The following is a 14,986-nucleotide window of genomic DNA, read 5'->3' on the forward strand; positions in this document are numbered from 1 at the left end:
GTTGTGTTTGACAATGTGAGTTTATTCTTATGCTTCTTTTGACCATTGCCTTGACTCCTCCTGTCGCTCTTTTTGGGTGTGTGTCTTGTGTGTCACAGGTGGTGCTCGCCGCCCGAATCCCCCACGTGACCCCCAACCGAAGCATTATCGCACTTCAGAGGCTCCAGAGGGCTCCGCCACTTCCGGTCTGACTCCCAAAAAGAGGTCTTTCAAGAAGACTGCTTCCAAGAACAAGGGGATCAATGTTCGCACTATGCCCCCTAAGGATTTTCTGCTGTTCCGCAACCGCAATCACTATCTGGAAGACAAGGCTCAGATCAAGAACATCGAGCATGTTTGGTCACGGGATCACTGCATGATCTATCGCGACATCATCAAGCCATTCAAGAAGATTTTTGTCCCAGTGCAGTGGATTGACCTAGCTCACCTTCAGGGGAATCCAGATTACTTTGGTGAGGCTCTCTCCTTGATTGATAAGCTTGGCCTTAAAGAGATCATCACCTTCAGGCAAGACTTTGACCCAGATGTTGTGGCCCAATTCTATGTCACTATTCACTTTGCACCTGATGACGTGCGCACCATGACTTGGATGACCGGTACTCAGAAGATGACAGGTTCCTGGTCAGAATTCAAGCAGCTTCTCAACGTCGACTTTCAGGGGGATAAAACTACTCTTGGGATGCGTCCTCATGCTCCTTCTTCATCTACTGGCATCGCCAAGGACATGTTGCAACAACTTTATGTGAAGAAAGGTGTGCTCCCCAAGCATCTGGATATCATGCATCGGATCTTCCGCAATACTCTCTTTCCTCACATTGGCAACTTTGACGAGGTGCATGGTCATCTAGCTGAGATGCTTCTGCTCTGTGAGGAGGCTAGGACTAAGGAAACTGCCCCTCTCGATATTACCCACGTGATGTTCAATGAGATCTGGAACTGCATCATGAACCGCAAGGTTCCCATTTACGGGCCCTATCTGTTTGCCTATATTCGCAAGAGGTGGCACGACGTCTATCTGATAGATCCCTTCCCTATTCAGGCTGATTCCTTTGTGCATGATCCTATCAAGCTCCGTATCAAAGACAAATGGGACAACCCATCAACTTCGCCTCAGCACATGGACACGGACACAGAGACTGCTGCTGGAGGAGGTCCTGCTTCACAGTCCCGCTCTTCTACTATGCCATCTTGGGCAGTGAAACTGAAGGATCAAATGAAGACTCTCTTCCGTATGCAGGCCAAGGGACAATATCAGTCTCATGTGGCCCAGAAGGAGAACCGTCAGAGGCACAAGCGTGTCTTGAGGACCCTTGATGTAGATATCTCAAGCGGCTCAGAGGACGACATTACTCCAGAGTCTGATTGGATGCGGGCTCAAGGTTATCAGTGGACTGGGTCTGATGCAGAGGAGGAGGCGTCTGAGGAGGACAATGAGGAGGAGCAGGACGATCCGGATGCCACGGACGCATGTGGGGATGATGAGGATGCGGAGTGACCACCTGTGTCGTTAGGTGTGCCCCTTTTTGGAGTCTTGTGTCAAAGGGGAGAGAGTCTAGGAGCGGGATTTTGGGCTTTGCTTTAGCTTTGCATATCTTTATCGTGTTTGCTCTGAACTTGGTTTGATCTTATTTGCTACATTTGCTTTGTGTGATGTGAGACTTGGTCTAGTGTGAGACTTATTTCTATCATATGCTGTGAGTCATATGCTCTTCAATTATCTCCACCATTATCTTTATGTTCACATGCTATCTACTGTGCAAATCCGGTATTGTCATCAATCCACCAAAAAGGAGGAGATTGTTAGGGCATATTTATGCCTAAGTAATTTTGGTGATTGATGACAGTACCGTAAAGGACTAATCGTGTGCATTAAGATTTCAGATAACACATGTCAACGACACAAGATGACTTGGCCCCCTCCATGGAACAGAAGCACGGTGTCCTCTATGATTCTCTTTCTTTGAGTCATAGGAACGCCGTACTATTGCAATACCTGATGGTGTTACGGGCATCCTTGAAGAGAGTGGTCCAATAGAAACCTGATTGCAATACCTTGTGTGCTGTTCTATCTCCCGCATGGTGTCCTCCGTAAGCCTCGGAGTGATACTTCTGTAGGATCTGTCCCTGTTCATGTTCAGGTACACAACATCTAATAACACCATCTACTCCTTCCTTACAAAGGTAAGGATCATCCCAAAAGTAATGTCTTAAATCAAAGAAGAATTTCTTCTTTTGCCGGTATGTGAAACTAGGTGGTATATATTTGGCAACGATATAGTTTTGTTAGGGCATATTTATGCCTAAGTAATTTTGGTGATTGATGACAGTACCGTAAAGGACTAATCGTGTGCATTAAGATTTCAGATAACACATGTCAACGACACAAGACGACTCGGCCCCCCTCCATGGAACAGAAGCACGGTGTCCTCTACGATTCTCTTTCTTTGAGTCATAGGAATGCCGTACTATTAAGAGGGGACCCGTAGTGGAAAGGTTTGGGTGGAATCAATTTTGCACGCACACACTTTTTCTCCTTTCCCTTTCCCTGCAACTTTGGAGTGGTTCCCGCCTCTGGTTTATCTCCTCTTGCAAAAAGGTCTCCTAGCGGTAGTGCCGCTGGGCCTAGCGGTAGTACCGCTAGAGCTGGCGGTAGTACCGCTAGCCCTAGCGGTAGTACCGCTGTGCTGGCGGTAGTACCGCCCCTGGTCAGCGGTAGTACCGCTCCAGGAACTTAGTACCGCCTTCCTAGCGGCTGTACTTCGTCGGACTTTTTGCGAGGACTTTCTTGGCAGTGGTTGGCCCGGTAGTGCTTCTGCACTACCATGGGCTCAGCGATAGTACTGCTGTAGCCAGCGGTGGTACTGCTGGAGTGCTAGCGGTAGTACCGCTGCAGCGAGCGGTAGTACCGCTAGAGTGCTAGCGGTAGTACCACTGCAGCCAGGGGTAGTACCGCTAGGCTCGGTTTGTGAGTGGGAAAACGGTTGGATTCCCCCCCCACTATATAAAGGGTTCTTCTTGCTCTCAACCCTACCTTTGACCCTCCCAAGCTCAATTGTTGCTCCCTAAGCTCAAAAGTGCCTCATCTGTCTCCCTAGCCAATCAAACTTGGTGATTTCCTAGGGATTGGTTGAGAAGGCCTAGATCTACACTTCCACCAAGAGAAAATTGATTCCCCCCACCAATCCCTTGCGGATCTTGTTACTCTTGGGTGTTTGAGCACCCTAGACGGTTGAGGTCACCTTGGAGCCACATTCCATTGTGGTGAAGCTCCGTGGTCTTGTTGGGAGCCTCCAAGCTTTGTGTGGAGTTTGCCCCAACCTTGTTTGTAAAGGTTCGGTCACCGCCTTCAAGGGCACCTATAGTGGAATCACGGTACCTTGCATTGTGTGAGGGCGTGAGGAGAATACGGTGGCCCTAGTGTCTTATTGGGGAACATTGTGCCTCCACACCGCTCCAACGGAGACGTAGCGGTCGTTGCCTATTCACCCCCCTCTAGTCAACCATATCGATCCTTTCAAGTTTGCATTATCAGCATACCACGGTGTACTACATGAAGTATTGATGACATTCAATTACTCATCACGAAAGCTATCATCAATACGTTGTGGGTCATCAAGAACATTCTCCAACCTAGACAAGTTATCTGCTACTGGGTTCTCAACACCCTTCCTATCGACAACCTGCAAATCAAATTCTTGTAGCAAGAGAACCCATCTGATAAGTCTAGGTTTAGCGTCTCTCTTTTCCATGAGATACTTAATAGCAGCGTGATCAATGTGAATAGTGACTTTGGAATCAACTATGTAAGATCTGAACTTTTCACATGCAAACACGACTGCTATAAATTCCTTTTTCGTAGTAGCATAGTTTCTTTGGGCACTGTCTAGAGTTTTACTAGCATAGTGAATAACATTCAACTTCTTATCAACTCTTTGTCCTAGAACAGCACCAACAGCATAATCACTAGCATCACACATAATCTCAAAAGGTAAGTTACAATCAGGTGGTTGAACAATAGGTGCAGTTATCAAGGACTTCTTAAGTATTTTGAAGGCTTCCTCACAATCATCGTCAAAAACAAAAGGAATATCCTTTTTCAAGAGATTGGTAAGAGGCCTAGAAATCTTAGAGAAGTCTTTAATGAACCTTCTATAGAAACCAGCATGACCAAGGAAACTTCTAGTACCTTTGATATCTGTGGGGCATGGCATTTTCTCGATCGCATCAACTTTAGCCTTATCGACTTCAATACCTCTTTCAAAATTTTTATGTCCTAAGATGATGCCTTCATTAACCATAAAGTGGCACTTCTCCCAATTCAAGACAAGGTTGGTACCTTTACATCTCTGCAAGACTCGATCAAGGTTGCTGAGGCAATCATCAAAAAAGACCCGTAAATGGAGAAGTCATCCATGAAAACCTCAACAATCTTTTCACAAAAGTCAGAGAATATAGCCATCATACATCTTTGTAAGGTGGCAGGTGCATTACATAAGCCAAAAGGCATACGTCTGTAAGCAAAGGTACCGAAAGGGCAGGTGAAAGTGGTTTTCTCATGATCAGATTGTGCAACTCGTATTTGGGAGAAACCAGAATAACCGTATAGAAAGCAGAAGTGTGTGTGTTTAGACAGTCTTTCTAGCATTTGGTCGATAAAAGGCAAAGGGTAATGTTCTTTCCTAGTGGCTTTATTCAATTTCCTAAAATTGATCACCATCCTATAGCGAGTAATAATCCTCTGTGGGATCAATTCATCCTTATCATTAGGGACAACGGTAATACCTCCCTTCTTAGGGACGCAATGCACCGGACTCACCCAATCACTATGATTAACATGATAGATAATACCTGCTTCCAGGAGCTTTAGTATTTCTTTTCTTACTACCTCTTTCATCTTAGGATTTAATCTCCGTTGATGATTAGCAACTGGTTTGGAATCAGGATCGGTCTTAATTTTGTGCTGGCATAGAGTGGGACTAATGCCCTTGAGATGATCAAGAGTATATCCAATAGCAGCACGATGCTTCCTCAGAGTTTTTAGTAACTTCTTTTCTTCATGCTCTGAGAGGCTAGCACTAATAATAACATGATATATCTATTTTCATCGAGATAAGCATACTTAAGAGTATTTGGCAACTGTTTAAGCTCGAACACAGGATCACCCTTTGGTGGGGGTCGATCTCCAAGCAGTTCAACACGCAAATTATTCTTAAGGATAGGATATTGTTCAAAGATAACTCTATCTATCTCATCCCTTTCATCCATATGCATATCATTTTCATGCTCAAGCAAGTATTGCTCTAAAGGATCAGTAGGAGGCATAACAATAGAAGCTAGGGCAATAATTTCATCCTTACTAGACAACTCTTTTTCATGAGGTTGTCTACCAAACTTGGAGAAATTGAACTCATGTGACGCACCTTCAAAGCTAACAGTGACAGTTTGCTTCTCACAGTCAATATGAGCATTGACAGTATTGAGGAAAGGTCTGCCAAATATTATGGGACAAAAGCTATCTTGTGTGGTAGCAAGAACGAGGAAATCAGGAGGATACTTTGTTTGACCACACAAGACTTCAACATCCTTAACAATTCCCAAAGGGCAGATAGTATCTCTATTGGCAAGCTGAATAGTGACATCAATAGGTTCCACCTCAACATGTGCAATCTCGTCTTTAATTTCATCATATAAGGATTGAGGTATTGCACTAACACTAGCACCCACGTCACATAAACCATGATAACAATGATCTCCTATCTTAATAGAAACAACGTGCGTGCCTATGTTTTCTCTAGCATGTGGTTTAGCAATTCTAGTAGCATCTTCACAGAAGTGAATATCATGGCCATCAACATTGTCGGACAGGAGATCTTTGATAATAGCAATGTTAGGTTCAACTCTAATTTGCTCAGGGGGTGTAGATATTCTAATGTAGCCTCTACATATCAGAGTTGAAGCTTTAGAATAATTCTTTATTCTAACGGGGAAAGGTGGTCTCTCAATTTAAGCACTAGGAACAATAGGATCATTATAGGCAATGACTTTCTCTTCAACTGGATTGGGTTTAACTACATTGACTTCTAAGGGAGGATGATATTTAAACCACTTCTCTTTAGGGAGATCAATATGAGAAGCAAATGATTCACACAATTAAGCTACTATCTCAGAGTCAAGTCCATATTTAGCGTTAAAATCACAAAAAGTATTTGTTTCAACAAAGGAATTAACGCAATCAAACTTGAGATTCATACCTGACTCCTTACCTTCATCAAACTCCCAATCTTCAGAGCTACGTTTAATTCTTTCCAATAAATTCCATTTGAAGTCAATATCTATCTTCATAAAAGAACCGGTACAAGAAGTGTCAAGCATGGTGCGATCATCATGAGAAAGCCGAGCATAGAAGTTCTGAATGATAATTTCTCTCGAGAGCTCATGGTTGGGGCGTGAATGTAACATTGATTTAAGCCTCCCCAAGCTTGAGCGATGCTTTCCCTATCACGAGGCCAAAAATGATAAATATAATTCCGATCATGATGTACTAGATGCATAGAATAAAACTTTTGATGAAATTCCAATTTCAATCGGTTGTAGCTCCATGACCCAGTATCATCACATAGCCTATACCATGTCAATGCTTTATCCCTCAAATATAAGGAAAAGACCTTCTTCTTGACCTCATCCTCGGGCAAACCTACAAGCTTAAATAAACAACAAACCTCATCTACATAGCTTAGATGCAAGTCGGGATGTGATGTTCCATCTCTTGTAAAAGGATTAGCCAGCAGTTTCTCAAGCATACCCTAAGGGAATTCATAGCAAATATTTTCAGTAGGTTGAGGAGAAACTCCTTGTGCTTCCGTTTGAGGTGAAGATACCCCGAACACGCTCCTCAAAGGATTAGTTTCCATAGTAACAAGCGACAATGAATTTCAGCACACTATATAAATGTTTCCTTACCAAATTCCACTTACCAAAGGCGCTTCACTCCCAGGCAACGACGCCAGAAAAGAGTCTTGATGACCCACAAGTATAGGGGATCTATCGTAGTCCTTTCGATAAGTAAGAGTGTCGAACCCAACGAGGAGCAGAAGGATCTGACAAGTGGTTTTCAACAAGGTAATCTGTGCAAGCACTGAAATTATCGGTAACAAGTAGTTGTGTGATAAGATGATTCGTAGCAAGTAGCAAGTAAATAAAGTAACCACGGTGCAGCAAAGTGGCCCAATCCCTTTTGTAGCAAGGGACAAGACTGGACAAACTCTTAGAGGAGGTAAAGCGCTCCCGAGGACACACGGGAATTTATGTCAAGCTAGTTTTCATCATGTTCATATGATTCGCGTTCGCTACTTTGATAGTTTGATATGTGGGTGGACCGGTGCTTGGGTGCTGCCCTTACATGGACAAACCTCCCACTTATGATTAACCCCTCTCGCAAGCATCCGCAACTACGAAAGAAGAATTAAGACAAAGTCTAACCATAGCATTAAACTAGTGGATCCAAATCAGCCCCTTACGAAGGAACGCATAAACTAGGGTTTAAGCTTCTGTCACTCTACAACCCATCATCAACTTACTACTTCTCAATGCCTTCCTCTAGGCCCAAATAATGGTGAAGTGTTATGTAGTCGACATTCACATAACACCACTAGAGGAAAAACAACATACACCACATCAAAATATCGAACGAATACCAAATTCACATGAATACTTATAGCATGACTTATCCCATGTCCTCGGGAACAAAAGTGACTACTCAAAAAGCATAATCATATTCATGACTAGACAGGTAATGAATAGCATCAGGATCTGAACATATAATATTCCACCGATAATCCAACTAGCATCAACTACAAAGAGTAATTAACACTACTAGCAACCTTACAAGTACCAATCGGAGTCGCGAGACGGAGATTGGTTACGAGAGATGAACTACGGTTTGGAAATGAGATCTTGCTGATGAAGATGTTGATGGTGATGAGTCCCCTCCGATGAGAGGAGTGTTGGTGATGACGATGGCGATGATTTGCCCCGCCGGGAGGGAAGTTTTCCCAGCAGGACGACCCTGCGAGAGCTCTAGATTGGTTGTGCTCAAGTTCCGCCTCGTGGCGGCGGCGATTCCTCCCGAAAGCCTCCTCTTGATTTTTTTCGGAATGAAACCCTCCTTATAGCAAAAGATGGGGGGGGGGGGGGTAGAGGGCCAGCAGGGAGCCCACAAGGCCCCTAGGCGCGACCAGGGGGGTAGGCCGCGCCTAGCAGGCTTGTGGCCTCCTGCTGGCTCCCCTGTGGTACTTCTTCAGCCCAGTATTTTTTATAAATTCCAAAATAAATCCTCGTTGATTTTCACGGCTTTTGGAGTTGCGCAGAATAGGTATCTCAAACTTGCTCCTTTTTCAGGCCAGAATTCCAGCTGCCGACATTCTCCCTCTTCATGTAATTCTTGCAAAATAAGAGAGAAAAGGCATAAGTATTGTACCGTGAAGTGTAATAACAGCCCATAAAGCGATAAATATCAACATGAAAGCATGATGCAAAATGAACGTATCAGGGACCTGCTGAAGGAACTATCTCTTGTGCATGAGCGGGCTCGAAAAGCTATGTGGAGTATGGTTCGAGCTTTATGGCCAAACCAAAACTCTTCGTAAGGGATGGCCGATCTTGATGAGTTATTTAAAGGAGCCCGGTGCCGCTTGGAACTGTGGAAGACTTCAACCTGTCGAGAAGGAGAGAGGGAAGTGTGGGCTATGGTGAAGACCCGCTTTGCCCATCCGGATCCCGAGCATATGGCCTGGATTGAGCCGGCGCAGCCGGATGTGAAAGTAATTCCCCTTCACCTGGTATATGATCAAGTGATGCCCGCCGCATGCCTGTCACAAGAAGACTGCACTTTAGATGCTATAATAGATCAACTTAACCAATCGCCAAGTGAGTGATCCTATGTAATGTAATATTTGTGTGTTAAGGCACTTCCCTTCATGTTTTGAAAACTTGTCTTTAACCGGCCATCAACTTCTACCTCCCGTGTTAACAACTGGGAAGTGTTTCATACTTTGTATCCTATCACATCAGGAATTAATTTCTGATAACCAGGCAATCTGGCCTTGTGGTACTAACAGACAAATATTACATGAGGGATTATGTTATATTACGATGAAATGTAAGAAACATCTTCCAGAAAAAATAGTTCCTCGATGGGTTCCTTTTTCCTGGTTGCTACATAGGATGTAGGCGGTGTAGCCGTTTCTCCATGTAGTACAGACAACTGTTATATACGACGAAAATTGCCGATTAGATGGACATCATTTGTAGCCGACCAAGTTGTGTCTTAGCAAATGCTAGCTTTTGGCTTTACCCGTCTGAGGTACGTATCCGGGCGAACCGGTCGTAACAATCGCAACGGTGCTCCCTTTACCATCTAACCGAACATATCAGGAACATAGAGAGTAAGCCAAGAGCTAGGCAACCCAGCTTTGCAAGGATCTTAAGTCCAATTTATGCATATAATGGCGGGAATCAATGTCGAGTCGAGATGTGTATATAAGGAAGTAGGTATGATGAATACATTGAACGTCTTCTTGAGGAAGCCCTGATACGTCCATTTTGCATCATGCTTTCATGTTGATATTTATTGCTTCTTGGGCTGTTATATTACTTGTGGTACCATATTTATGCCTTTTCTCTCTTATTTTGCAAGGATTATTTGAAGAGGGAGAATTCAGGCAGCTGGAATTCTGGACTGAAAAAGGAGCAAATCCTAGTCCACTATTCTGCATATCTCCAAATGCCCTGAAAATTTACATGGATTTTTTCTGGAATATATTAAAAATACTAGGCGAAAGAACTACCGGAGGGGGGCCACCAGGGCTCCACAAGCTTGCCCACCGCCACCACCCCCCTGGTGGCGCAGGGCAGGCTTGTGGGCTGCCTGACGGCCCACTAGCCCCCCTCTTTTGCTGTATGAAGCGTCCTGGTCTGAAAAAAAATCAATAGGGAGCTTTTTCGTGGTTTCACCGCCGCCAAGAGGCGGAACTTGAGCAGATCCAATCTAGAGCTCCGGCAGGACGATCCTGCAGGGGAAACTTCCCTCCCGGAGGGGGGAATCGTCGCCATCGTCATCACCAACACTCCTCTCATCGGAGGGGAGACATCTTCATCAACATCTTCATAAACACCATCTCCTCTCCAATCCCTAGTTCATCTCTTGGAACCAATCTTCGTCTTGCAACTCCGATTGGTACTTGTAAGGTTGCTAGTAGTGTTCATTACTCTTTGTAGTTGATGCTAGTTGGATTATTTGGTGGAAGAGTTTATGTTCAGATCCTTGATGCTATTCATTACACCTCTGATCATGATTATGATTATGTTTTGTGAGTAGTTACTTTTGTTCCTGAGGACATGGGATAAGTCATGTTAATAATAGTCATGTGAATTTGATATTCGTTCGGTATTTTGATATGCTATATGTTGTTTTTCCTCTAGTGGTGTTATGTGAACGTCGACTACATAACACTTCACCATATTTGGGCCTATAGGAACGCATTGGGGAGTAGTAAGTAGATGATGGGTTGCTGGAGTGACAGAAGCTTAAACCCCAGCCCATGCGTTGCTTCGTGAGGGGCTGATTTGGATCCACTACTTTAATGCTATGGTTAGACTTTGTCTTAATTCTTCTTTTGTAGTTGTGTATGCTTGCGAGAGAGGTTAATCATAACTGGGATGCTTGTCCAAGTAAGGGCAGTACCTAAGCGCCGGTCCACCCACATATCGAACTATCAAAGTAACGAACGCGAATCATATGAACATGATGAAACTAGCATGACAGAAATTTCCGTGTGTCCTCGGGAGCGTTTTTCCTCCTATAAGACTTTGTTCAGGCTTGTCCCTTGCTAAAAAAGGGATTGATCCACTTGCTGCACCGTTGCTACTACTTGTTACTTGTTACTCTTTGCTTGCTACGTTTCACCTCGCTACACAATCACTTGTTACCGCTACTTTCAGTGCTTGGAGTTATTACCTTGCTGAAATCCGTTTATCACAGCCTTCTGCTACTCGTTGGGTTCGACACTCTTACTTATCGAAAGGACTACGATTGATCCCCTATACTTGTGGGTCATCAAGACTCTTTTCTGGCGCCGTTGCCGGGGAGTGAAGCGCCTTTGGTAAGGAAACATTTTTATACTGTGCTGAACTTTATTGTCACTTGTCACTATGGAAACTATTCCTTTGAGGAGTTTGTTCGGGGTATCTTCACCACGAACGGAAGCACGAGGTGTTTCTCCTCAACTTGAGGTACCTACTGAAAATATCTTTTATGAAATTCCTTTGGGTATGCTTGAGAAACTGCTGGCTAATCCTTTCACAGGAGATGTATCTTCACATCCAGACTTGCATCTAATCTATGTAGATGAAGTTTGTGGTTTATTTAAGCTTGCAGGTTTGCCCGAGGATGAGGTAAAGAAGAAAGTATTTCCTATATCTTTGAAGGATAAGGCGTTGACATGGTATAGGCTATGTGATGATACTGTATCATGGGGCTACAATCGGTTGAAATTGGAATTTCATCAAAAGTTCTATCCTATGCATTTAGTACATCGTGATCGGAACTTTATTTATAACTTTTTGCCTCGTGACAGGGAAAGCATAGCTCAAGCTTGGGGGAGGCTTCAATCAATGCTATATTCATGCCCCAATCATGAGCTCTCGAGAGAAATCATCACTCAAAACTTTTATGCTCGGCTTTCTCATGAAGATCGTACCATGCTTGATACTTCTTGTACCGGTTCTTTTATGAAGAAGGATATTGATCACAAGTGGAATTTATTGGAGAAAATCAAACACAACTCTGAAGATTGGGAGCTGGAGGAAGGTAAGGAGTCAGGTATGAATTTCCAGTTTGATTGCGTTAAATCTTTTGTTGAGACAACCACTTCTAGAGATTTTAGCGCTAAGTATGGACTTGACTCTGAGATATTAGCTTCTCTATGTGAATCTTTTGCTGCTCATGTTGATCTTCCCAAAGAGAAGTATTTTAAATATCATCCTCCTGTAGAAAGCAACATAGCCAAAACCAATCTCGTTGAGGAGAAAGTCATTGCTTTTAGTGATCCTGTTGTTCCTTGTGCTTACACAGAGAAACCACAATACCCTGCTAGGATAAAGGATTATTCTAAAGCTCCAACAGTGATAAGTAGGGGTTACATTAGACCACTTGCACCCCCTAAGGAAATTAGAGTTGAACCTAGTGTTTCTATTATCAAAGATCTCTTAGCCAAAGACATAGATGGGAATGTTATCAAATTCTGCGAGGACTCCGGTAGAATTGCTAAACCTCATGCGAAAGAGAAACACAGACCTGTAGTTGGCCTGCCTGTTGTTTCTGTTAAGATAGGAGATCACTGTTACCATGGTTTATGTGATATGGGAGCTAGTGTTAGTGCAATACCCCGTTCTCTATATGATGAAATCAAAGATGAGATTGCACCTGCTGAGTTAGAACCCATTGATGTCACTATTACGCTAGCTAATAGAGACACTATCTGCCCTGTGGGAATTGTGAGAGACGTAGAAGTCCTGTGTGGTAAGACGAAGTATCCTACTGATTTCCTCGTCCTTGGTACTGCACAAGATAGCTTTTGTCCCATCATATTTGGTAGGCCCTTTCTCAACACTGTCAATGCTCACATTGATTGCATTAAGCAGACTGTCACAGTAAGTTTCGAGGGTGTGTCTCATGAATTTAACTTCTCCAAGTTTGGAAGACAAACCCATGAAAGAGAGTCGTCTGGTAGAGATTAAATCATTGCTCTTGCCTCTATTGCCGTACCTCCTACGGATCCTTTACAGCAATATCTGCTTGAGCATGAAAATGATATGCATATGGAGGAGAGAGATGAGATCGATAAAATTGTCTTAGAACAATATCCTATTCTCAAGAATAATCTGCCTATTGAACTCCTTGGGGATCCTCCCCCACCAAAGGGTGATCCTGTGTTCGAGCTTAAATAGTTGCCAGATACTCTTAAGTATGCCTATCTTGATGAGAAGGAGATATATCCTGTCCTTATTAGTGCTCTCCTCTCAGAGCGCGAAGAGAAGAAGTTACTAAAAACTCTGAGGAAGCACCGCGCTGCTATTGGATATACTCTTGATGATCTTAAGGGTATTAGTCCTACTCTATGTCAGCACAAGATTAAAACCGATCCTGACTTTAAACCAGTTACTGATCATCAAAGGAGATTAAATCCTAAGATGAAAGAGGTCGTTAGAAAAGGAATATTAAAGCTTCTGGAAGCAGGAATCATTTATCCCGTTGCTCATAGTGATTGGGTAAGTCCAGTACATTGCGTACCTAAGAAGGGAGGTATCACCGTCGTTCCTAATGATAAGGATGAACTAATCCCAAAAAGGATTATTACCGGCTATAGAATGGTGATAGACTACCGGAAACTGAACAAGGCAACGAGGAAAGATCATTATCCTTTGCCGTTCATCGACCAAATGCTAGAAAGGCTATCAAAACACACACATTTCTGCTTTCTAGACGATTATTCAGGTTTCTCGCAGATACCTGTTGCACAATCTGATCAAGAGAAAACCACTTTCACCTGCCCTTTCGGTACCTTTGCCTATAGACGTATGCCTTTTGGCTTATGTAATGCACCTGTCACCTTCCAAAGATGTATGATGGCTATATTCTATGACTTTTGTGAAAAGATCGTCGAGGTTTTCATGGATGACTTCTCTGTTTACGGGCCTTCCTTTGATGATTGTCTCAGCAACCTTGATCGAGTCTTACAGAGATGCGAAGAAACCAACCTCGGCTTGAATTGGGAGAAGTGCCACTTTATGGTTAATGAATGTATCGTCTTAGGACACAAAATCTCCGAAAGAGGCATTGAAGTTGATAAGGCTAAGGTTGATGCAATTGAGAAAATGCCTTGCCCCACAGATATCAGGGGTATACGAAGTTTCCTAGGTCATGCTGGTTTCTATAGAAGGTTCATTAAAGACTTCTCTAAGATTTCTAGGCCTCTTACCAACCTCTTGCAGAAGGATGTTCCTTTTTTTTTGATGAGGATTGTGAGGAAGCCTTTGAAATACTTAAGAAGGCTTTGATAACTGCACCTATTGTTCAACCACCTGACTGGAACTTACCCTTTGAAATCATGTGTGACGCTAGTGATTATGCTGTTGGCGCTGTTCTAGGACAAAGAGTTGACAAGAAGTTGAATGTTATTCACTACGCTAGTAAAACTCTAGACAGTGCCCAAAGAAACTATGCCACTACGGAGAAGGAACTTTTAGCAGTCGTGTTTGCATGTGAAAAGTTCAGATCTTACATAGTTGACTCCAAAGTCACTATTCACTCTGATCATGCTGCTATTAAGTACCTCATGGAGAAGAAGGACGCTAAGCCTAGGCTGATCAGATGGGATCTCCTGCTAGAGGAATTTTATGTGCACGTCATTGACCGAAAGGGTGCTGATAACCCTGTAGCAGATAACTTGTCTAGGCTAGAAAATGTCCTTGATGACCCACTACCAATTGATGACAACTTTCCTGATGAGCAATTAAGTGTCATCCGCACTTCACTTAGTGCACCGTGGTATGCCGATTATGCAAACTATATCGTAGCCAAATACATACCACCCAGTTTCACCAATTAGCAAAAGAAGAAATTCTTCTTTAATTTGAGACACTACTTTTGGGATGATCCTCACCTTTATAAGGAAGGAGTATATGGTGTTATTAGACGTTGCGTGCCTGAACATGAACAGGGTCAGATCCTGCAGAAGTGTCATTCCGAAGCCTACGGAGGACACCCATGCTGGAGATAGAACTGCCCATAAGGTATTGCAATCAGGTTTCTATTGGCCCACTCTCTTCAAGGATGCCCATAAGTTTGTCTTGTCTTGTGACGAATGCCAAAGGATAGGGAACATCAGTAAGCGTCAGGAAATGCCTATGAACTATTCACTTGTCATTG

Source organism: Hordeum vulgare, chromosome 3H (genome assembly GCF_904849725.1).
Source record: "Hordeum vulgare subsp. vulgare chromosome 3H, MorexV3_pseudomolecules_assembly, whole genome shotgun sequence".
NCBI lineage: Eukaryota > Viridiplantae > Streptophyta > Magnoliopsida > Poales > Poaceae > Hordeum > Hordeum vulgare.